The following is a 25,570-nucleotide window of genomic DNA, read 5'->3' as shown; positions in this document are numbered from 1 at the left end:
TGCCTTACTTAACTAATCTTTAGTTAGTGGACCATTTCAACTACAATTCGAATCAAGATAAATCAGTTGGATTTCTTAAAATGTTCGAGAGACTTCCCATCCCCCCCCCCCCGTGGGTATCAATTTCATAACGATTTTTGCTGTGGAGGCCGACATTACACATCCCCCATTCTACCCTTCAAAATTCCATGGAAGGGAATTACATGTATTGATTTAAAAGCAGAGCCGACACTCGTGAAAGTGAAAATTATCTGAGAAAGCAAACAGCACCTCACCCCCAAGTCGTGCTAGAATGCTCAGTTGCGTGCTAGAGATACATTATTGCTGTAGTTGCTAGGTTAGTGACAGGACAAACATTACAACCTGGTCAGGAATGCGGGGTATATCAGACGAGTATCCTCCAATTTTCAAATTACGATATGACACAAAGGAATTTCTTTTTTTTGAGTTAAGGCTTTGATGAAGTAAGGACCTGTTTTCTTGCAAATAAAAATTCAGATACTCTTGTCATCACTATGCAGATTGAGGATAGGTAAAACACAAATACTATCTGTCGTATAGGTAAACAAGTTTAAAAGGAGGAATGAGGATCTTCAACTAATCTTTGGTGATTGCCAGCAATGCCATTTCATTCAAAGCCCTCTGAAAGGTGTCAGTGCCCTCTCTTGTTGAGGGAATAACCCCCGAAATTTTCCGGCCGCGAACAACTTTTGCGTTGAGTCCACTGGTAATCGTATTATAACCGTTTGAGTGCCACGATAGGATCTTCCCTACTTGAGGATGGAGGATTCCGTAGACTCTATAATAATGAAATCTATGAGCGATATCAGGACCATCTGTCTATGGATAAAATCCGGCTCAACAGGTTGCGGTGGGCGGGTCACCTAATCCATATGGTTGAAGATGATTCAACCCAGAAAGTCTCTAAGGGTAATGTGTATGTTAAAAAAAGACGGGGCTGACTCTGCCTCAGACGGTACAATGGCGTAGGCCAGGATGCCAGCCAGCTTTTAGGGATACCAAATTGGTGGACCTCGGCGCAAAACCGGGGTGTATGGAATTCCTTATTAAAGTAGGCCTAGACCAGATACCAGATGTTGCGCCGCTGATGATGATAGAATTTTCGCAAACTCACATTAAACTCCTCCTGCTCTTCTTTGAATGTCACTTCATCGAGATCCTTACTCTGTACGTAAATCTCCTGTTTTGGGTGTGGCATTCTTCTCAAGTGGATTTTCAACTTAACTGCCAAAGCTATCAATTCTGCCTACACTTGATCTTTTCAGCTCAAACATGAGATCCCTTTTTAAGTTCGTTGAATTCCTTTTAACATTTCCGCTCAAAATTTTATAGGTCGGGATCAGCTTTGACTTTTTTGATTACTTCCACGTAGGACAGAGTTCCCTTGTTGGAGATGATAATCTCTTCCGGGGGAATTCGAACTTTTGCTGTCCGCTAATGCTTTCCTCCTTTTGGATTTCTAGTTTTACTTTTCGAAAATGCTTCTATGCTTTTTTTTCTATTGGGTGCCTGTTGATTTCCTAGAGGACTCCCTGCCCCGTTTCCTCGCACTCTTTTAAGTGGCCTTAAATCGATGGCAGTACGGTTATGCTTGGCACTATTGGGGACTACAGGATTCGGCTTCCCATTTGAATTTCTAACTTCCTCCTGCGATTTTTTGCAGAGGAATCGCATTGCTCTTACCATACCCTTTTGGGCTAATGCATATCCTATTTTTGCACCAAGGTTGAAGGATAATTATCCTTTGGACCAGGACTCTGTTCTCAATGAGTCGAAACAGGATTACTTCTTTTAGAAGATTCTGCACCTTTGTCTTGTATTGCCCTTCTCTGTACATCGTCTTATATGGTCTTTGGCATTGGCAAAGGTCCCAGAGTTGTCGAGTTTCTCCCGAAGGGATCTTTTTTTTTGGTTCTGGGAAACCTCATACTGTCGTCCCTCTCGAATAAATGGAGTGGATGTTGATACTGTTTTCGTCTTCCACCGATCTGCTTTCTGCTCATCCCTCTTCGGTTTTGCTCTCGGTAAAGTGGTTCAGGTTATCTATGGTAGAAAAAGAAGACTAGGCAGACCCTGCCTGAGATGGAGCGATACCTTTTAAGAATATCAATTTGGTGGATCCCGGCGCAAAACTGGTGTTTCTGGAGTTCCTTATTAGGGCAAGCTTAGAGTGGATACCGATTGTTGCCCCGTTGATGATGATAAAGTTTCTCCAAATTAAAAAGCATTTGTAACAACAGATGCCACCAAGTTGTACACCGCCGAGTCTCTGCGGTCGAGTGATATCGGCAAGTGGGGTTTCGAGCTCCTGTATCGTAAGTTTAACCCTTCTCTCGTCTTCCATGTTGGTTTTGTGTTCTGGGTATGCCTCTCATAGCCAAATTTCGATTCTGCTTTTAAGTATCGAAACTTTGTTACCACTATCTGTTAAGACCTTCGGGTATCGTATAAGGACACGAATTGGTTTCAGGAATGTTCACTTCTTCCTCGGCAAGGTTGTTGAGAGCATAAGGATGCTCACTTGAGCGGAAGTTCCAGTGTTACTGCTTGCACATTCTGAGATTATATGAGATTAGATTGCAGGTCTCTGTGTGGAGTTGCCAAATCTCCCATCAGGCGCGTCCCTTCGTGCGGATAAGAGAATGCTCGGCGAATGTGTCATGGCCATGCACATGTACGCATCCGGAGATGTGCGTGTATGGGCATGTTTATGCGCAGGCCGGGTAGGTGGGAAGTAAATGCCCACCCGTGGATAAAAATTGGCTATGGGAAGGATACCCAGAAATAAAACCAAACTTGGAGTAGCAGAAGAAGAATGAAGTTACGGTGCAGAGCTTCGGAAACCCAGTGCCGGCGGTTTTTAGGAGTGAGCAAGCGGGCTCCCGGCCGTCGATATCTAACGACCGCAGTGCCTCAGTAGTGGGAACCTTGGCTACTGTGGCATCTAATGTTACAAGCGTACGGGAGGAATTTGAACTGGCTTCAGTGATGGATCCGTTCAGAAGGAGCTCGATTTTTCGCAGATCCCCTCTCACACGGGCACAAGCCCCCACGATCGCTACCCCCAGTTGGAAGCGTATAGGGGGAGTCTTCGATGAGGAAGAATCACTGACGCCGATTCACCCGAGCGATGTTTTGGGCAATGATCAGTCTGGAGCTGCCTTTACTGCCCTTAGTAAAAAGATCAGGGAGCTGTGTGAGTTTATAAAGGAGCGCAGGAACATTCACCAAAATATAAGAGCCATGATAAGAGGCATCCGTTTGACGTACGGCAAGGCCCAGGATGAACGAGTAGGGAAGTCGTCGATTGGAAAAGTGAACCAGGCAACTCAAGTAACGCCGGTTCAAAACACAAAAGGGGAGAAACCGGGGAAGAGGCTGCGCGAGAAGCTGAATGACTCAACAGGCCAGCAAACCCCGAAAAGAAAAAAGGACTCAACTCCCAAAAAGGCGGAGTTCATGAAAAGTACGTCTGAAGCTACCAGTGAAAATGCTGCAGTGGCTACCTCGAGAAAAGGGATCAAACCTTCAAAGGCGGATGCGGAAGCTTGGAGGAAGGTAGAACAGCGGAACAGAAATTATCGGAGGAAGATTAGACCGGACGTGATTTTCATTTCCAAACGAAGCGAAGGGTCATATGCCAACATTCTCAGGAAAGTGAAGGCAGATCCCGAACTCACCAATTTGGGAGACAACGTCAGCCACATTAGACGGTCGCAGAAGGGAGATCTTATGTTGGAACTTAACAAATCCAAGGATGTAACCGCGGACAAATTCTTAAGCCAAATCGGGAAGACTTTAAGGCAGGAAGCCGACATAAAAGCTAGCAGGCCGGAGATCACGATAATTTGCAAAGATATAGATGAAATCATGACGAAGGAGGAGGTTCGCGAAGCGTTGGAGAAACAGTTCGATCTTGCCGGACTACAAGACTCTGTGGTGAAAACGCTAAGGAAAGCCTATGGGGGAACACAAACCGCCATCATCAGCCTACCAGTGGAGAACGCACTCAAACTGTTAGCAGCAGGGAGAGTGAGAATAGGCTGGGTTATGTGTCGCCTTAGGGAACAAGTGGCGTTAAAACGGTGCTTTAGATGCCTTGGCTTTGGTCACATTGCGAACTCATGCACTAACCCAAATCACAGATCAAAGCAATGCCGGAGATGCGGAGTGGAAGGCCATATCAGCAAGGACTGCGGAGCTGACCAAAATTGTCTACTGTGCAAAGGAAAGGAGGGTGTGGACCATCGGCACATTGCGGGCAGCAGCAGGTGCCCGGAATACAGGTGAGCCCTTAGCACGAATCGCAGATGAGGTTGATACAAATCAACCTCAACCATTGCGAGGCGGCGCAGGATCTACTCGCGCAAACCATCCGCGAGAAAAACATCGATGTGGCCATACTAAGTGAACCATACCGAAAACGCGGTGGTAGCGTTTGGGTCAAAGACCAAACGGGCCAAGCAGTGCTGTGGACTTGTGGAGAACAAGCCTTCGAGGAAATAATAGAGCACCCGGAGGAGGGCTTCATCAGAGCGAAGGTGAAGGGCATCCACATCTACAGCTGCTATGCTCCACCCAGCGCTACATTCGTCGAGTATGAGCGGATGCTTGCTGCTCTTGTTTTGGATGCAAGAGGACGTTGGCCGATCATAATAGGAGGCGATTTCAACGCGTGGGCTCTTGAATGGGGCAGCCGGATAACTAATGTCAGGGGACGTGTTCTCCTCGAAGCATTCGCGGAGCTTGACGAGGTACTGGCGAATGTTGGGTCTTCGTACACTTTCCGGGGAAGGGGCCTGGGGTCTATAGTGGACCTGACATACGTGAGTGCCACTTTAGGCAGTAGAATCGCTTGGCATGTCAGTGACGACTATACTCACAGCGACCACCAGGCAATCTGCATAGAGATCAAGGGCGGATCGAGCTCGAAAAAGAGTTTTCGCAGAATGCCGGGTGGTATGCTTGGCTGGACCATGAAAGCTTTCGAGGGGGACACATTTTCCGCGGTGCTCAAATCCGACATATCCCTGAATGATACGGCTTGAGAGAAAGCCACCCAGATCACTCGATGGGTGACGGAAGCATGCGATGCTACTATGCCCAGAAGGCGATTGCTCCCCAGTAGGCAACCCAACTACTGGTGGAACAACGAAATCGCAAGTTTGCGAGCCGCATGTTTTCGGGCAAGGAGGCTTTGCCAGAGGCTCAGGGAAAAACCCGGTGGCGACGGTCGAGAGGAGACACACAAGCAATTGCGTGGCCGCCTAAAGGAAGCCATTCGGAGGAGCAAAAAGAACTGCTTCAAACAGCTGTGCGACCATGCTGACATAAACCCTTGGGCCGAGGCTTACAAAGTGGTGATGAAAAGGCTGCGGAAATCACCCCAGGTGACCTGTCCGCGCCTCCTGAAACAGATTGTTACCACTCTGTTCCCTCACCATGAAAATAGGGGAAGGCAAATTTTTGTCCAGCTAAATGACGGCATAATACCGCCTGTAACTGTGGAGGAGCTGCGCGAAATATGTGGGTAGGTTCGGTGACAACAAGGCCCCAGGTTTGGATGGCATCCCCAACCGAGCTTTGAAACTGGCAGTGAAGACTAGGCCCGAACTTTTCGCCAACACCTTCGAGGCGTGCCTAAAAGAAGGAATATTCCCTGCCCAGTGGAAAAAGCAAAAGTTGGTGTTGCTTCCGAAGCCTGGAAAGCCACCTGGAAACCCAGCGTCGTATCGTCCTATCTGCCTGTTGGATACAATGGGGAAGATGATGGAGAGAGTCATCTACAACAGACTCTTGCCCGTCGTCAAAGCCAGCAATGGTTTGTCGGAACGCCAGTTTGGTTTCCGACGCGCTCACTCTACGGTGGACGCAATTGGCATGGTGGTAAACCTGGCAAAAGGTGCACTGATTTCTGGCGGTTGCTGTGCCGTGGTGGCGTTGGATGTCTAAAACGCATTCAACTCGGCCAACTGGAATAGAATTAAAGGGGCGCTGGCTGACATAGGTGTCCCCGGATACTTAGCGAATTTGGTGGAAAACTACCTCTCAGAGAGGACTCTCTGGTACGGGACGGATGAGGGCTCCAAAGAGTACATTGTCACAGCCGGGGTACCACAGGGATCGGTACTTGGTCCCATGTTGTGGAATATCATGTATAATGGAGTGCTTGCTCTTCCTGTCCCAGAGGGGACTACGATTGTCGGCTTTGCTGATGACCTAGCTGTGGTTGTTACAGCAAAACACCCAGAAGATGTGAAGGTTTACGGAACGGAAACAGTGAGAGCGGTAAAGTCCTGGCTAGAAAACATCGGGCTGACCTTGGCGGACGCGAAAATGGAAGCGGTCTTAATAACGAAACACAAGAAAAATAACACTGTAAAAGTGGAGCCCGGTGGACATACGGTCGTATCAAAGCCGGCTATCAAACCTGGGGGTAATAATTGACACCAAATTGAGTTTTAGGGAACACCTAGAGTATGCACGCCAAAAGGCAGCCGGTGCCACCACGGCACTTGCAAAAATGTGTCCAAATATTGGTGGACCGAAACATTGCCGGAGGTTGGTGCTAGCCGGAGTGGCGCGCTCCATCCTGCTCTACTCGTCGCCTGTGTGGGCAGAGGCGCTTACGAACTCTCAGAGACGGAAGCAGATGAACTCGGTTTACCGGCGGATGGCGTTGAGGGTTTGCAGTGCTTTTAGAACCACATCAGATGAGGCAGTATTGGAGGTGGCAGACATGATCCCGGTTGACATTCTGGCCAAAGAAATGAGTGTCCTGTACAGTGCAAGACATATGGAGGGGCATGCACAGCGTAGAAATGCGGCAAGGTCAGAGTCGATGGATCTCTGGCAACGCAGATGGGACGAGTCTGCGAAAGGTCGGTGGACGCACAGGCTCATTCCCAACATTAGGGTGTGGCTTGAGCGAAAACATGGGGAGACCAACTACCACATTACCCAGTTCCTCACGGGGCACGGTGGTTGCTACAGGCAGTATTTGCACCGCTTTGGGTTGGATGATTCTCCGAACTGTCCCAGATGTGATGGCATACCGGAGGATCCAGAGCATGTGATGTTTCACTGCCCACGATTTGCAATGGAGAGAAGGAGTTTAAACCAGATGCTGGGCAGGAGCGGGACCCCGGAGAGCTTGGTTACTGAGATGCTGGAGTCCAAGGAGAAGTGGCTTTCGGTTGGCTCCGCAATCATCCAAATACAGGAGGAGTTGCTGAAGGAACAAAGAAGGAGGAAAGCTGCAAATAGGAGAAGGATGAGTGCCTAAGAGCAAACCTACCCCGCGAAGTAATACCTCAATGGTGGTCCCGCGGGGCTGAGGCTGGAGAGACTGGGGGTGGTTTTTAGTGTGTGTGAATCCCACACGCGCCCGCTGTAATTCCGCCGTTCGAGCGGCGGGGCTGCGGCGGACGTGTCTTTCGTGTCTCTGGACGACTCCCCTCCCTTCTGTGGATAGTTCGAAGGAAGTAGGCGTGAATATAGGCTTGTGCTGATGCTTTGGGTAACCTCAAGGCTCCCTCTTTTAGTTTGGGAACCGATTTCAAACAGGATACTTACTGTGAGTTTCCGGTCCAGAATGAGTGATTCCAAGCCAAATTATATGTCTATTGTTCCCCTAGAAAGCGGGGCTGATGGACAGTTAGTAATTAAGTGGATGCAATACTCATTTCAATCAAGACACCGTTCTTGCTTCAGACCCGAAATTACAACATTTCACGTCTACAAAACAATGGCATACTTAATCAATTTAATTGACAACGTCAATACATTCAATTTCAATTAAAATTGAAAATTAGCTCAATCTCCAACTCAATTTTCGGAGTCCAATCCAAGCAGGCGCCCCTACCCCCCGGCTCCGGCGGAACCTCCACCCAAAAACGCTTAAAGCCTTAATGATACGCTTAAATTAAAACGACCATTGTTGGCATTGTGTGCACTTGGGTAATTTCGGGATTCCAAACGTCCAACTTTGAAACTAAGACATTGGAACTTCTTGCTGGCACTCAGGGCAACCGATGTCGGACTTCAAACAGAATCCACGAAAAAAAAAGATTCTCTGAAAGCGTGAAGCACGCAAAATCGCTCCATTATAGTTCCGTATCTGAGCCCATACCGCGTACAATGGAAACACTATCAAATAGCGATGGTGGCCCATTAGTTTAATCCAAGCCAAATGATTTTTATTGTAAGCTGGACGCGAGGTGGCGAGGAACGGCAGAGATGGTGTTGCGAGCGAGCCTTGATTGAAATTTAATTAAAATCAAATTGTTTGGCCTCATTCAATTATCGAGCAATTAATTTCCTTGTTATATTGGCCAGATCCGTTGGCGAACGGGGGATTTGCGATTTCAAATGGGGGCGGACATTTGAGCTCTTATGAAACTATTCAGCCCATTCGCGGGAGTATTGGTCAGAGGAGGACCACCGTGAAGCTGGGAAAAGGTACCTTCCATGTATCTAGAAAATTAGGAAAGTGATTAGGTTGGATATCAATTCACTGGGGTCATTTGCTTCGTGACTGATTTTTACGCTGAAATCATCAACTTTGGGTACAGTTTATCGGACGATTCTGTCTCGTAATTTGGAGGACTTCTGATCTTACTTGATAGTGGCCGGGATTTCTATTCCACCCCCTTCGTGAAGGACAATGAAGATTTCAGTCCTTCAGGGATATCTTCAGCTCAAAGCAGATAATTCCGTCATGGCACTTACTTTCACTCCGCCACTCCCGCTAGCTCTTTCCCAAAAATTTCATGTGACGGCGTGACCCAAAACCCGATCCGCTCCTCCGTCTCCGTCAGCCTGTCAAGAAAACCACTTAAGAATATTATTTCTGAAGAAAATCATTCGCCATCAAGAGCCAAGCAATGCCAAAGTGAAGTTGCAGAAAGTAAAAAATCAGCAACAGCAACAACAAATTCCATCACGACGACGAGGAAAAAATTGGATGTTCATTAGGTAATGGCTCTTTTGGTGTCATATATTTGAATTGCAGATTTTCAAGAATTCTGTGGGAGATGGTAGCTGTTGCTGGTGGTGGTGATGGTGGTGTTCTTGCTGCTCCAGCTTACATAGGTGCGGGTACAACCCGAAAGAAATTCAAGCGACAACAGTGACTATGGGAAATTTTTGCATCGCTAATGGACTCCCGAGACTTGGGTCTGTTCATCGGACGAACTACACTTAATGTCGCTTTTTCTAGCCACTAGTTGGACTAAACTCGGCTAATTTGAATATATTAATGCAATTTTGATTTTTATTATTATTTTAATAACAAAATGTGATATTTTCAAGTAGGGGAACCGCTATGTGTACAGGTTTTCGCGGGTACCACTTGTGGGGCTTTCGCAATCATGGCTTTGACAGTGAGATTGATGACGATGATGATGGGAATGCACTTTCTTGAGTGTTTGTTCTTTTTCGTCTACGTGAATGGAAATATAGAAAGTCCGCTTCATTTCAGCTTGAAATTGGGGACACATTCGATAGGTTTCAAATTGCCGATCTGCATTTTGGATCAAGAGTGCATTAATCTATAAAATAGGTAAATGGTATTTTCTTCAGCATATGTTACAATAAAGTAACCTGAGGAATAGCCTGATGTGGTTCCATCATCATAATCAACGCCGCAACAAACGGTATCTGGTCTAGGCGTGGTTCGAGACATCCCGGTTCTACGCCGAGGTCCACCAATCCAGTCTCACTGAAAGCTACCTGGCGTCCTTACCTATGCCATCGCCCCATATCAGTTAGGGTCTACCACGTCTTCTTTTTCCACTATATATATTGCCCTTATAGATTTTCCGGGTTAGACCATCCTCAGTCACACGCCTATTGCGCCACATTGTATTCATAACCAGTCGGTCGTGGTATCACTCACTTCGGAAGTGAACATGCTGGTCAGAGTGTTGAGTTCAGATGTAGTCCTCAATAAGCAGCATCAAGTTGGAATCGGAAAGGTCAATAATCATTATCATCAATTGCGCAACAACCGGTATCCGGTCTAGGCCTGCCTTAATAAGGAACTCCAGGCATCCCGGTTTTGCGCCGAGGTCTACCACCTTTGGAAAGGTCAATGGGGACCGATAATCCATATTCAGTCAATAGAAGAAGGGATTAGGGACTCTGGGATCCAAAGGCAAGAAATTGAAAAGAAAGCTTCCCAACTCTTCCCTTGGAATACGGAAGTGTCAGTTAACATTTTGGTATCCACACCCATCTCGTTTCTCTTTGGTCTTTGTCCCCTTCGGTAGCATATATCGTGTTTCGCTCTGATTCCATTACAACATCTCTGTTTCGAATACAGCGAGGCGACGTTCATTAAAGCTGGTAGCCGACCAACACTCGCATCCATAGAGGGCGAAAGGACACTTCATTCGGGTGACGCTGAGAGGTGAAACAATTATAAGATGCAATTTACTATTGCTGAGAGTAGTGATTTGAGTTTGCTGGGTTCTGGGCAGATCATTGTCACTGATTGTCATAAGCCCTGTTTCATTTGTGTTTGTCGTCAAAAATTTTGTCTTATTCAAATTTAGTTACATCACGCGCATCCATACTCATGAATGTCATTACTAGTTCTTACCTCTGTAGATGATCGGTACACAAATCTGAATTTAGAGTTTCAATGAGTCTAGGCACCCGTATTCGATCGGTTAGAGAACTTTTAAATTTTGCCTTTGGAGAAGGAGAAGATACCTCTGGAGGAAAACTTTTTCATTCACCATAGGAAGTAAGATGTGTGTTCGGATAGTTGAGTGGTTAGAGCACAAGGCTGTCGTACGGAAGGTCGCGGTCCAAATCTCGCTGGGGGCAGTGGAATTTGTATCGTGATTTGACGTCGGATACCAGTCGACTCAGTTGTGAATAAGTACCTGAGTCAAATCAGGGTAATAATCAAACATTGCCTCCTACAGTGTACTGCAGTGTACCGTTGCGGTCTTGAATAAAGCCGTTTACGAACCTGATTCCTGCACACATACCTCATATACATACGGCGGGGGGGGGGGGGGGGGGGGGCGGTGAAGAAAGGAAGGGAGCTGTTAGGTCAGGGAAACCTTGCCATCCGCTCCCTCGGTCGGTCGAGCTCAATCTTTTTCGCAATAAGATGAGCCCGAAAATAATGCGCAACACAACTCCATCTGCCTGCGCCCCTTTGATCCTCTCTGACAATGTTGTCTGGGGAAAGGAACCACCACCGCACCTCTCGCAGTCGCAAAACTCCCCGTCTCTGCATTTGAATTGAAGGCATTTCGGAGATCAAACGTTATGAGGACCACTATGCGTCGTGATCGACGGCTGTGTACCTCGACGAACCGCATCCACGACCTCCACAACAGCATCCACTGTGGATCTCCTAGCTCTGAACCCAAACTGCCTTGGGGATAAGCGCCCGGTAGCGCAGATCGCTTCAACGAGTCTACTCCTGATGAGCTTTTCAAGCACTTTCCCGGCCATGTCAAGAATACGCAGCGAGTATCCCTACGTTCCAGCGACAAGGAAAAAGACTCTACTTCAAGCAAGCGTTGAACGCTCCGAGCAACAAATCTAGCTGTTGGCGGATCACCAGGTTATAAACTTCCACCGGGATACCATCAGGGCCTGTCGCTTCCTTGTTTTTCATGGTGAGAACCACTCCTTTGAGCTCTCTTATTGTGAAAAGGGGGACATTCTTCCACGCTTTCTGCGCGATTGACATCAACCCATACAAGATGTCTGGGGAATAATGCCCGCATAATGCGGTCAGTCTGGTTGATACTTAGTGTATCACCTCGTTGGCTAGATTGTGCTAGCTTTTGCTTTTATTTATCGCATTGCGGAGTCTCCTTTTTGATGATCTATACTTTGGCTTTATGGCGCATGCCTCCTCGCGGACGTGTAAGCCTTGTGCCAAACGGCGAAGCTTATGACATTCTCTCTGTAGATCAGCAACTTCTGCCGTCCAGAAGTACATAGACGGCTTATCATTCCTGAGGCGCTGCAAGGAATGGAAACCTCATACGCTGTCGACATCAGGTTCATCACTCAATTTACGAGAGTATCAATTGCAACGCTACCATCCTCCGAGGCGCCCTTCAGTGCGCCTCTGCCTGTTCCATAAGCTTCGACGAACTTGCCGATGTTCAACCTCGCGGCATTCCACACGCAAAAGGAGCGACGGGTTGGTGTACAACGACAAGTAGCGTTAACCATTTTCAACGCGATGTACTGCTGATCACTTGCCGAGAAGTCTTCTAGGAATCGCCACCCGTTCACAGATGATGCAAGAGGTTACGATGCCGAAGTTATGTCAAGGATCCTTCCTTCGCATTCTGGGCACCGGTTGCGGTAAACTCTAAAAAACGTGTTATCTCTAAACACTGAATGCAAACAAACCCATTTCCTCGGCCTTGGGAAACAACAAGAAGTCGAACGCCGTTTGGAACCCAGATGGCAGCAGCACTCGAATAAGTCGAGATGGCATGAAGTCGAGTCCCTGTTCCGATATTGCTCGTTGATTAGTACTAGATCAGCCTTTACCTCCGCAACGAACTGCGCTAGTAGTCCGGTGCATGTTAATTTGCAAAATGGAGATCATGCCATTCGCGCCCTTGCCCTTTCTAGTTCAGCCCTAAAGATTGGACACCGTCCTGAATCCGCAATATGTCCGACGCGCTCACTGGCTTACTGGCTTTTGGTTTGTAGCTTCAGTATCTTTGTGCAGACAGGTTTTTGGCGACGTAGCCAGTTGTATCCTTTTATCCTTCTTCGCTTTCTTTTTTTTTGAGCACTAAAAACTACTTGGATAGAGTCCTCTTCAGGTATGTTTTCCTCTTTCTATTTTTTTCTCAGTTCACTTTACAGTCGTCTATCTGCAAGTGTTCTCAGTGGGAAGGGCATCTTCCGATACTCTCCACGTTCGCCTGTAAATGGAGATGTGGTCCAGTGGTTCCTCCAGTTCAATCAGCCCGATTTTGACACCTTTGCTGACGTTCTTCTTGAGGAACATTGCCGAACGCATACGCTTCACCACTGCCGCGTATTTCCTGATGAGCCGTTTCCCTTCGGGTCTAGCTAGGACGATTAGTTACTCAGTTCGTGACCGAATCCGCCTGCTCAGGACTAGCGATTCCGAATAACTTCAATCCCAAAGGAGCCAAACTACCTCATAGTCTAATAAGGGAGGGGATAAAATCACAAAGAAAACTAACGCGCACGGGATGGACGGGAAAGGACTAGCCTTGTGCTGATTCTGGCACCTACGTCACAATTGGTCCCCGTCTTAATTTGCTCTTCATGGAGAGACCATACGACATGGTGGCTCTGCGGTGGCCCACCCCAACCTAAAATTTCGCCCCCTTAGTGATCTTGACAGTCGTCTTATTGGCGATCTATCTGGACGTCTCGGTAATCTTGTCCTTGGAATTGGCGATACAGATCGCCGTGATATAGATCTACCTAATAGTTTTGGAGATCGTGAAGATCTCCTTAGTGACCTATCAGATCGTACTGGTGATTTTGTCTGCCGCCCGAGCAAAAATTTTGGCAAGACTATTAAGAACACTCAGGAAAAGGACGATGAACATACATTTTGATTCCCGCCATGAAGAAATCGTTGAAGAGAAAGCACGGGGAGATCTTACCGAATATCTGACGAGACATGCGAGCAACTGTACAGGTTTAAATTAGACACCTCTTCCGATTGTTCAAACCGCGATGGAGTCTCAACGACCCAGAGAACGTAGTCTTGCATCTTACAAGATTTTTTTAAAAAAGGAGAAATCTAAAGGAAACTCAAGAAGAAATGATTGTACCAGAAAACCTGGTCTGGAGAATACTAGCATGTGAGGAGGATTGAGAATTTATCAATTTCATGATCGCATCTTTCCAAATGAAACCGCGAGAGGCAAAGCGGAATGTTTAGGAGAAAAGAACTAAGCTAGAGGGACTTAGCCTCGCTTCATGATGTAATACCTAATGGTAGTTCTACGTGGCAGGGACAGAGGGAGGTGGGGTGGTTTTAGTGAGGTAACTTCCTATACCCTGGCGTGCCCAGGTCAGCGTCCTTCGAGGATTTCCAGCTCCTCAGAAAAGACCATTGTGGGTCATACCACCTTCGTCCTTCAGCTAGTTTCAAACCATTGTTTGCGGAAGTACTGCGGATCATTGTTCTTGTTTTTCTAACTACTGAGTAACAACAGACACAAGTATAAGCAAAACCGTGCGTGCCAAGAATTTTATAGTTTCATCATCAAGACCCCAAAATTTGGTTTAAAATATTCTAGTAGGTTAGTTAGTAACCTCGTACTAATAGAACAGTTGCACCCCAACCAATAGTAGGGAGATATTTCATGAGGTATACTTTCAGGAAACACGAGAAATTCTCCTAATCCCTCTAGCACTTGAGGAGTTTTGGCAACACCACAGTCCCAGAGCCGCTGGTGCGAAATCCATGGGTGAAGTGTCTGCACTTTGCTTTTCAGCCGATTACGGGATTACGGTATCCAGCTCCTAGGAACTGTTACTTACCGGACAAGGGCCACACCGCACTTCTTTCGACAGCAAGTCTCGTAAAAATAACGTCCAACAAGCCAACATCCTGGTCTTTAACGCTGAAAGGCTGCCAGACCAATATCTATTAAACAGGAGGTTTCCTTACGACGCAAGATCAGCTTCCTTGGCCGCGACTCCGTCCACGATACAGTTTCGAAAGCCTTCGTCCTGAGGTAGATGTTGGCATCACCAGTTCCAAAGCCACCAAATGTACGAAGGTATGCAACTGGAACAGAAAATACGTGGGGAAGCAATTAGTAGCGGCGAACCACTCCGTTTTGTCCTCTTCGTGGCGCTTATTTATATTCGTCAAAAATGTGGGAAATGGTTTCTCATAGACACATGCGTTGACATATGATCTTGGTCGTGCTCCAAAATCAAACCAGTGCACCAGAGTTCGAGTTTGCGGTAGTCAACGGAGAACCCAGTTTCACATACAGGATCACAAACCCCACAATCCTCAAGCCTTGTTTGCCTATGAGACTAACACTCGAAATATTACAGAATTTTTTTTAGCCCATTACAGATCTTCTCCAGATTTTCAGAATGATCGACTCCAATTTGCAACTCTTCAGCTTTTTGGTAGGATGTTTGATTCCGGTCATCAGGACAGTGGACTGCGGGTTCCTTGTCATGCTATTATGACATATCAAAAGAATCTCGTCTGGGCGAACATAAGAGAACGACGACCATAATCCAGTTGGGATTAAGGCATTCATCAAACAGTCTTTGGGCTGCACCCTTACATATGATGCCTGACAAAACAATAAGTAGGGATCGTGGGGTAGCTCAATAAGAGGACCTGGGTTAATAAATACTCAGTTTGACGGATCAAAAATTTAGCTCAATCGCTCTGCGGAAACCTTATTATTTAACAATAGACCAGACTAAATAGCGGTAGCTGAAGAAGTCATACAAAAGCTGTCACCCCCCATAATTCCGCGTAAGCGAGTTCTCCTTTATGACATTCGGCCTACGAAAGGCAGCGCGAATGTTCCAGTTATTTAGCGGCACAATTTTGAGAGTGTTGGATTTCTGGTAAACCTGCAGTCAATGACATATTGGCAGCTCCATCGTCACTTGAAGAGCACGCTAACCACCATATAACTCTGTTTCAACGGTTAATGGAGTTTGGATTGATGAAAGAGGTCAGTTTCTTAGGATGTCTGCTCTCAAAGGAAGGAACACATCCTTAGCCAACAAGGGTCAAGATAATCCCGCCACGTCCGCAGCCAATCTACATGAAGTTGTTCACAGATTTGTTGCGTATGTTATATTCTTTACAGGAAGTTCATACCCAGAGATTGTCCAGCGCAAAATCAAAGCAAACTCACCAATCAACTCGACTTGAAAATCCATCCTAGGTTTGGAGCTTTCCAAAAAGCATTTGATCAGGTTTACTGACCTAAAATCGACGCATGTGGTCAAATTCTGCTATGCATCAGCCTTTGCGATTGGAGGAGTCCTCCAACAGTAGGTTAACTACATATAGCTGGGAACCACTGGATTTCTTACCGAAAAGGCCCACTGTGGTTGAGCGTAAATAAAGAGTGTACGTGGTCCTATGTATTTAGCAACAAAACTCTTTTGTCATAATGATGAAGCAAGGGGGTTCATCGTCTTCAAGCCACTAATTTTAGGCTCTCCTCCCTCGAAGTAGTCAATGCTTACCACCACTCAAGTTCCAAGTGTCAATAGTGTGTGGCTGTGGTATAACGCGTCTACTGGACCACCTAGCCCTACGTTGTTCATCGATTCATGAGACCCATTTTCAGTAGGGTGCACCACCTGTCACATGCTGAAACAAACACCACCCTTTCGTTGGTAATATCGAGGTAGGTTTGGCCGTCTGTGAAAAATGATTGTACAAATTGTGGACTGGTCATGTGACCACGCCAATCGGAAACTTCGTATCACCATCATCCAGACTCGAGCCTGTGTATCCAGATTTGACCATATTGCCTTATTGCAAGCCGCAACGCTACTGCTTGATCATGGGGGACCGTTTCTCATCCTGGCTGGAGGAAGCACCACTTCCCAGTTGAAAATCTATCATAGTGGTCACAATTTTCTAGATTTAGCGTCACTACTTTTGATTACGTCAAGTCAAAGGAGGCAATTTGAATCGAGGTTATTTGAGGTATTCAAAAGACTGACCCGCACCACCAACATCTAGATTGCAGGGGATCATACTGTAGCGAATGGTATGATCGAAGTTAGGCAAGAAGGAATCATAATTTGCCGCGTTACTAGGCAAGACCTGGGTGCAACTGGGACAGGGATGGTGTATGGCTACCCATTATATCTCCCAGGCGATTTTTTTGACTCACGATCCAACAACGAGGAATTATATGTACGTAGTCAAAGGAAGTCGATATGATGACAGGTGAATTTTCGAATTCAACAACCTGCCGACAGAAAGCCAAGTCTCCATACGCAATGACTGTTAGGAGAAACTGCTGCAAGGGTCACACCAGGACTCATATCGGGAGAACCAGTAGAACCGAAAAACATATAAAAACTGGTATCACAATGTCCATCAATCGTCGTAAACCATACGCTATGGCCGTCAACATCGAAGGAAAATCAATCTTGACCCAACAACAGGCCACGTAATGATATCCGCTCCGGGGGAAGACATCAATCAAAGTGAGCTCAGCCCCGTTCACCAACCTGCAGTGGTGAAGCCACTGAAACTCGAGTGACAGATTAGATGTCCTAATCGTTACCAGAAATTTTATAACCCCTCCGCAGTTGAACAATAACAATGAGTAGGCGATGCTAGCTATGACGTCTATAATTACTTTCAAGGACACTGGTCTGTAACAGGAAAGTTGGAAGAAAAAAAAGGTCCTTTTGAGAGAGCTACTCCGAGTTCTCACACTGGATTGGTTTCTGACAACTCATTCACTTACGCGGTCTGTCTTTATTTGCCCACATTCTGAGAGATGATTCAGCGCTCGACAGATACGGCTAAAAAAATCAAGTTAAAATGACAACTCAACAAAAGGACCCCTTAACAGGTAGAAGAGTAAATGCGAACACCAATCAACCCCATACCACAAAAAACTTAATAGCTAGCAGAAACTGAAGAAGGATCTCTCAAATAAACACTAGGGACCAGCCCAATAAAGCCATGTTAAAAGAATAATAAATATCGAAAGAGGACACTCCCGGACATTGAAACAAGAAGGCATCGTCAACTATGACAAAATGAATTAATAGAAGATTACAACCTGACTAATTGATGCGCTCAATGTACGTGAACCATAACAACCATTATACTATCCTCGTTAGCTTCATGTTCCGTTCCATCCTTTCGCCCTCTTCCATTTTTAAATTCTTATCTTTCATCTTCCTAACGATGGCTTAACAGTCCTCCATTTTATAGTCCCATTGACTTAGGAGCCAATTAGGAATGGCTCATTCACTACTGCTTGTTATTTCCATTCATTGTTGGTGTTGTTGCTTATGTTGTTACTTGCTGTTTTTGGTATCAACACCACCTCTCCACCCTCTTCCGGTTCCCTATCAGCTTAAGCCGAAAAAAATCCTTAGTGCCCCTTCCACCTCCCCATCTGCTTCTCAACAAAAGAATAATGAAGCCCCTGTTCGCCCATACATCTTCTTCGATATTGGCTGTATCACCCACATCCCATTCAACTAGCGCAGTCGACCACCCTCTCTCCCACCCCAGGGTTAGTCAAGAGTGTAATCAACAATTCCCTTCATTAGGATCTTGTCGAGAAATTGCAATTATAGCACTGCTCTCTCGCCCAGTGTATATGAGCTTGCCAGTGATAGGGATAGTGGAGAGGTCGGAAGAGTGGAAACATCGAATCCGGTCAGAGGGCTCAGACGGAAGTCGTGCCCGCCTGAACCACTCGACACCCGCCCCATCCACATGCATATACATATGTACACACATTTGAAGCAAATCATTTCAGCAAAAGTAGAAAAACACAATTAAAATAAATTACGACCCGCTTCCTTCCTGTTCCTCCGACGTCCAGTCACCCCTTGGGTGTCCTCGTCTTCGCTAGCTCAGAGTACGGCAGTGGTCATTCCCTGCAGACGATGAATGAAAGGGAGGCAGCCTCTGTGGGGTCGATGAGGCGGAAGGCACAAGAACGACAAGGCGAACTTTTCATCGCCACTACTCGACTCTCGCTCCCCTGGTCTGTCCCTGCTCTTCGAGCCCCCCTATAGCCAGCGAGCAGCAGAACACGAAGCCTGTTAATCAATTCACCCCTCAGGTGAGTTCTAAAACGTAATAATGGAATTAAATTCGTGTCTAGGTGGTTTGTTTCCCTTTTATCAGACTTCCCCTCCCATTGACACCACATTCTGCGAGTACTATGCACGATATGTCTCTCCTTCGCAGACCGACTATGCTGGGCCAACATATCCTCGTAGACGTGCCTGCATGTTCCATTGAGGTGCTCCCCGTTTCGTGTAATTTGTTAGTAGTTGCATAACCACCCCCGTTTGCGTCTACTCCTCATCGGCCTAGGTAGCAGGCGAAATGAAATAATGGGTGGACGACGAATGTTAAGTGGTTGGAAGTGGCGGGGATGATATTGAATCCCAAGGACGAAGAAAGTGAGTGAGCGATATGAAGGGGGATGTGGGTGAATGTTGAGGCTGTTGGGCGCAAAGGAACAACGAATCATTATTTTTTGGCCGAAGTTATACGAAAATAATTACGGGGTTGAATATTTTGGTGAGTAGAAGTGAAAGGAGCTGTCGAGGGGCCAGGCAGGTTGTGATGTAAGACAATGAGTGAAATAAGTAATTAAGGCTATCTGTAATCAAAAGGTGCAATATAGAGAGTGAGGATAGAATGGAGTTTGGATAGGGATAAGTCGGTAATGGACGATTTATTTTGGCTATTATAGGTTTAGGGGGTTTGGATGTGGTTCCGATATTTGACTTTTAGTTCCAGGAAGGTTGATTTTTCCCAGAAATTTTTTAATTAGGAGAGAGGATTTAAGCGTAATATCATGGGCCATTTTAAGGAGCTAGGAGCGGTCACAACGCACGAATAATAATTTACTGGTTACGTAGGATGACCTATAATTCACTCACTATTCTCAGTGGTCTTAAAATCGTGACAGATCTTAAAAGGATCCAAACAATTGGGGTTGCACAGTCGGTCTTAAATTAGGCGGCACGATAGCATGATAATGATGAATCTCTATTAGTTGAGGCCAAGTATCGCTAAGTAGAAGGTAGCGTTTCGGCAGAACGATTTTGGGCCTTTCGACAGTGACATATCTCCTGCAATATGACATAACATAAGGCAAGTACCCTAACTTGTTTATCCGGTGACATAGTTTCTTGATATTGATAGGTTTTAGCAGGTGGTTCAGATGCTAGTAGCCCATGAAGAACACTAATCATACCACTCGCTCAAGACGGCCGACGAGTGATTGCCTTAAGGACACTTGGCGCATAGCAGTAGAGGAATACGAGCGGCTTGGAAAGTCATGGGGGAAGCTGGAGCGCATTTCAGGTAACCGCAAGTGATAACGCGCTGGTACCTTTTTCATGGAGAATATTCTGAAAATTATAAAAAAAAAACGACGAAACAACAGACAAGGAGGAAGAGCTGGATGCGTTTGGGCGGAGCACAAAAATGCGTCGTTCACCGCAGCGATCAGTGAAAGAGGCAACGAGGGCTGATATACTCGATGAGACACCGGGGCGCCCAAACAAAGAGGAAGCCTCATCAAGTGGCGCGACTTACCGTGCGGAGATGGGAACTCCATTTCCTTGCAGTGCCCCCGTTTTGGAAATGTAAGCTCAGTGAGAAACGTTAGTCCTGAGCAGATGGATTTGGACACAAATCGAGTGGAAGTGCATTCGACTGTCCTCGCTAGAGCCGAAGAGGAAAGGCTCATCAGAAAGTGCGCAGCAGTGGTGAAACGTATGCGGTCGGCAACGTTCCTTCAGAGAAACGTCAGCAAAGGCGTCAAAAACGGGCCGATGGAACTGGAGGAACTACTGGATCGCATTTCCTTTTATAGACGCACGTGGAGAGCAGCGGAAGACGATTGTAGAGCAGAAACAGTCGCACTCCCCGCTGAGAATGCTGCTTGCGTCAAACGCACTGCAGATAGCCTTCTGCAAAGTGAACAGGGGAAAAAGCGGAAAGAGGACGACGTGCCTGAAGGAGACTTTGTCGAAGTAGTCTCCAAGGCACATAAAAAGAAGGCGAAAAAGGATAAAAAGAACCAACGGACTCCGTCGTCAGAGACACGTCTGTCCAAAAACAAGGAGGCTGCCAACCCAAAGCCAGTAGCGGAAAAAATGAGGAAACGAAGAAAAACTAGACTGTCGGCTCTGCTCATTAAGCTGACGGAAGGCAAGACATTTGCGGAAGTCCTTAGTGAAATCCGTTACAGGATGAAACCCGAGGAGAACGGAGCAGAGGTGTCTTCGATACGGAAAACGAGGAGTGGTGGAGTTCTCGTCGAAGTGGGCCCAAAGACGACCAGCAAGAGCACGTTCTGCGAAGCGGTCAAGGGGCTATTGGGGGAGAAGGCTCTTATTTCCAGCCTAGAACCCATGTGCTCTCTAGAAATACGAAATCTTGACTGCCTCACAGAAAAGGTCGAAGTAGAGGAGGCGCTAAAGCATGAATGCCCAGAGGTAACCAATGCCCGGGTAGATATTACCTCTGTAAATGCTCGAGGCTAAAAACTTGCCGTGGTGGATGTCCCCGAGCAATATGCGAGGAAACTCCTTAACAGCGGGAGAATCAAAATCGGATGGCTAGTATGCAGGGTACGAATGCGGATAGTCCCCACCAAGTGCTAGAGGTGTCTGGACTATGGACACACGTCAGCAGCTTGCAAGGGTCCGGACAGGAGGACAGCATGTCGGAGATGCGGCCAAGCGGGTTATCAAGCGAAGACTTGCAAGGAAAGCGAAAGTTGTGTTCTCTGCAGGGATCGTGGCGCGTCTGGCGAAAGCGTCGCACACACTGCGGGCTCGGGACGGTGTCCGATCTTCAGGGCGGAATTGGAGAGGGCTAGGATGCGAACGCCATGATCCGCATTTTGCAAATTAACATGCACCGGAGTGCAACCGCTCACCAGTTGCTAGCACAGTTCGCTGCGGAAGTAAATACTAATCTAGTGCTGATTAGCTAGCAATACCGAAACAAGGACCCGTCCTCATGGTATCTCGACCTATCGGGCACCGCTGCCATCTGGGTTCAGGACGACGTTCGACTTCGTGTTCTTGCCGAAGGCCGGGGGGGCGGATTTGTCTGGATGCGGTGTTTAGGGATAACGTTTTTTAGCGTTTACCTGACGCCGAATGAGTCGATTCCGGACTTTCAGTGCCGGCTTGATGCTCTGGAGGACGCCGTTTCGAGCACGGAGAGACGAATCCTGGTTGGCGGTGATTTTAATGCCAGGGCTCTTGAATAGGGCATGCCTCAATCAGACTCCAGAGGGAAACGGATTCTGGAAATGGCGGCGAGAACCGGGCTCGTAATTTTAAACACCGGATCCACGCCAACGTTTCGGCGCCCAGGTTGTAAAGGAAGCATTCCCGACATCACTTTTGCGTCGGAATCTCTGGCATCATCGGTGGACGGATGGCGAGTCCTAGAAGACTTCTCGGCAAGTGATCATCAGTACATTGCGTTCGAAGTGTTTGACGCTACTTGCCGGCGAGCACCAACACGACGTTCCCCCTGCGTGTGGAATGTCGCGAAGGTGAAAATCGGAAGGTTCGTCGAAGCTCTTGGAGCAGGTAGGGCCGCGCTGGGGGGCATTCCGGCGGATGGTGGTGTCGCAGCTGACACCGTCGTAAATTCAGTGATGAATCTGATAACGACGGCGTGTGAGGCTTCCATGCCCCGGACAGGCCCCAGGCGCGACAAGCCTTCTACGTACTGGTAGACGGCGGAAATTGCCGACCTACGGAAGGAGTGTCATAAGCTCCGCCGTTTGGCACAACGTTTGTACGCCAACGAGGAGGCATGTGCCATAAAGGCACAATATAGATCAGTAAAAAGGAGACTCCGCAGCGCTATAAATAAAAGCAAAGCTCGCGGCTGGCAAAATCTTGTTAATGAGGTGAATGATGACCCGTGGGGACTTGGCTATAAGCTTGTCACTCGCAAAATCGGGGCTCTGCGGAGGCACCGACCAGATGGACCGCATTGTGCGGGCATTGTTCCCCAGACACCCTGTACGGATTGATGTAAATAGCGCGGAAAGCGTCGTGGATTGCCCCCTTTTCAAAATGGGAGAACTCAAAGAAGCGGTTCTCACTATGAAAAACAGGAAGGCGCCAGGTCCTGATAGCATCCCGCCGGAAGTTTACAAACTGGTGTTCCACCAGCGGCCAGAATTGCTGCTTGAAGTGTTCAACACGTGCTTGAAGGAGGGCATTTTTCCTTGTCGCTGGAAAGTGGCCAGACTCGCGTTGATCAGTAAGGGTAAAGGAGACACGGAGCTCCCGTCTGCATACCGACCGCTGTGTATGCTTGACACGACTGGAAAAGTGCTCGAGAAGCTCATCAGGGGTAGACTCGCTGAAGCGATCCGTGCTGCCGGGGACTTATCCGCAAGGCAGTTCGGGTTTAGAACAGGGAAATCTACAGTGGATGCTGTTATGGAGGTCGTAGATGCGTTTAATCGAGCCGGGGCACACAGCCGCCGATCTCGACGGATAGTGCTCCTCATAACGCTTGATGTCAGAAATGCATTCAATTCCATAAGATGGACAGATATGCTTGGCACACTAGAGAACTCCTTTCACGTGCCAAGCTATCTCTTGCGGATATTGAGGGATTATCTGAAAGACCGCTCCCTGTTCTATGAGACGCTAGAGGGTCAGAGGAGGATGGAACTCACGTCGGGAGTAGCGTAGGGATCCATCCTAGGGCCGGACCTCTGGAACGCTTCCTACGATAGTCTGCTTAGGCTCGATATACCTGAAGAGTCGCGCCTGGTCGGCTATGCAGACGACGTTGCGGCACTTGTTACTGGACGCACTGTTGAACAGGCGCAAAGCAGACTTCGCATATCGATGCGACGGGTAAGCGGATGGATGACTGCTCACGGTTTCAACCTTGCGCTAGAAAAAACGGAAGTAGTCATCCTGACCAGAAGGAGAATTCCGACCTTGCGTCCCATATCGATCGGCGAGTTGACTATAGAGTCAAAACCAGCGATTAAATACATTGGTTTAATGCTCGACTCGAAGATGAGCTTCTTCGAGCAAATCAAAGCAGCCGCGGACAGGGCTGCAGTAGTAGTCGCGGCCTTGAGTCGGCTAATGGCGAATGTCGGGGGCCCTATATCAACTAGGAGACGTCTCCTCATTGGAGCAACGCAGTCCCTCCTTCTCTATGGTACGGAGGTATGGGCTGATGCCCTTGACAAGGAGGTGCATCGTAAACGCCTCGCTCAAGTGCAGAGGCGGGGAGCTTTGCGAGTGGCGTCTGCTTATCGCACCGTCTCCGAACCGGCTGTGTTGGTGATTGCGGGAGTGATCCCAGTAGCCCTCCTTGCCAAGGAGCGCAAAGCTATCTATCGCCGTAAGAGCGAAAACTTAAGAGAAGTGGTTGCCCGTGAAGAACGTCAACGCACTCTTAACGAGTGGCAACTTTCTTGGCAAAATGAGCCAAGGGGCAAGTGGACTGTGCGGCTCATCGACAAATTGGTTGAACAGAAAGCACGGCGAGATTGATTGGGCATGGAGGTTTTCAGTCTTACCTGCACAGGGTTGGGAAGGCGCTATCTCCTGATTATGTGTTCTGCAATAGAGTGGCGGATGACGCTGAACACACCTTTTTCTCTTGCGAGAGGTGGGACGGCCTCCGCCAGCAGCTTTATGCAGACACAGGGGAGCTCTCTCCAGACAACATTGTCAGAGAGATGCTGAAGAGCGCTGGCAGCTGGAATCGTATTGCGCATTATGTTCGGGCTCTTCTTACTACGAAGAAGATTGAACTCGACCGGCAGAGGGATCGGACGGTAAGGGGTTCCCTGAACTAACAACTCCCTTCCTCCCCTCCCGTCCCGTTGGTGAAAGGAATTCCCTGACTTCAAGGCTCCCAAAGCCGGGAGAGCGGGAGGGCTAGCCCGAAGTAATGTGTCAAACGGTTCCAGGCTAGTTCTCTGAAAAAAAAGTGACAACGCGCTATACCTCACCAAGGGGTTAAAGGTAAACGTATATATTATACCTAACCTGATAAAAGCTTTTGCGGAGATCAGATATTGAAAAGGTTGTTCTGAGGCGCGTAGATAGCAGGTCTCCGATCTGAGAAAATCGGAAGCCGTGAGTGATAGGGCAGGCAATAAGGGAACGATTGTAGAATAGTTATCTCTACGGTGTACCATGGCTTTGTTCACCGACTGGAAGAAAGCCCCGCTATACCTTCTTCGTCGAACATGGAAGGAGACCAATCTGCTGCTTTGTAGCAGTAGGATTGTTAGTTAAAAACCAGAGGGCCAGAGCTGGTTATATCGTGTTTTTTAGGTCCCTCTGAATTGTTTTATGTAGTCTAATGAGCCTTTAATGGAAGAAACTGAGCGGAATGTTGCTGTAGCTATCTTCTTCCGCACACATAGGGCGAATAGGTGTCCCTAACGTCAGCCAAAAGACTTTGTTTAACCGGCAACTCTGCTCTTAATATTGGATAAGGGACGTCAGGCATCACAAAGCCGTAGGGGACGGTTGGCGTTTCACATGCTGCAAATAAAATTAATCTTACTGAGGTTGACGTCTACCTAAAGACGGTACGGAGGAACTCGTCCTTCATCTCACCCCAAAATTGTTTTACAGGTACTTCCGGAGAAAACATAGGCGCTTACGGGTACGCGTGTCAAATTTCTTGTTGCCCCTAACCTTGCTCTTGTGTGACTGCGCTGTTGACATACGGTGCTTCCAAATTGCGTAGCTGTCAGTTGAATCTTAGGTGAATTATGAAGACTTCGGGAGCACCAGCCTTTTCATCAGACTTGCGAAAAAT

The 25,570-nt window shown here is 47.4% G+C and overlaps 1 protein-coding gene across 1 annotated transcript in view; it reads right to left on the bottom strand.

The window, feature by feature from the left end:
* LOC119657302 (LIM/homeobox protein ttx-3) overlaps positions 1 to 25,570 on the bottom strand; it is a 340,552-nt gene that overhangs the window by 207,290 nt on the left and 107,692 nt on the right. The gene's annotated exons all lie outside the window — the stretch shown is intronic.

Source organism: Hermetia illucens, chromosome 1 (genome assembly GCF_905115235.1).
Source record: "Hermetia illucens chromosome 1, iHerIll2.2.curated.20191125, whole genome shotgun sequence".
In the NCBI taxonomy this organism is placed as follows: domain Eukaryota; kingdom Metazoa; phylum Arthropoda; class Insecta; order Diptera; family Stratiomyidae; genus Hermetia; species Hermetia illucens.
Note: the sequence above shows the minus strand (reverse complement) of the source record. Positions and strands in the feature narration are given on the sequence as shown.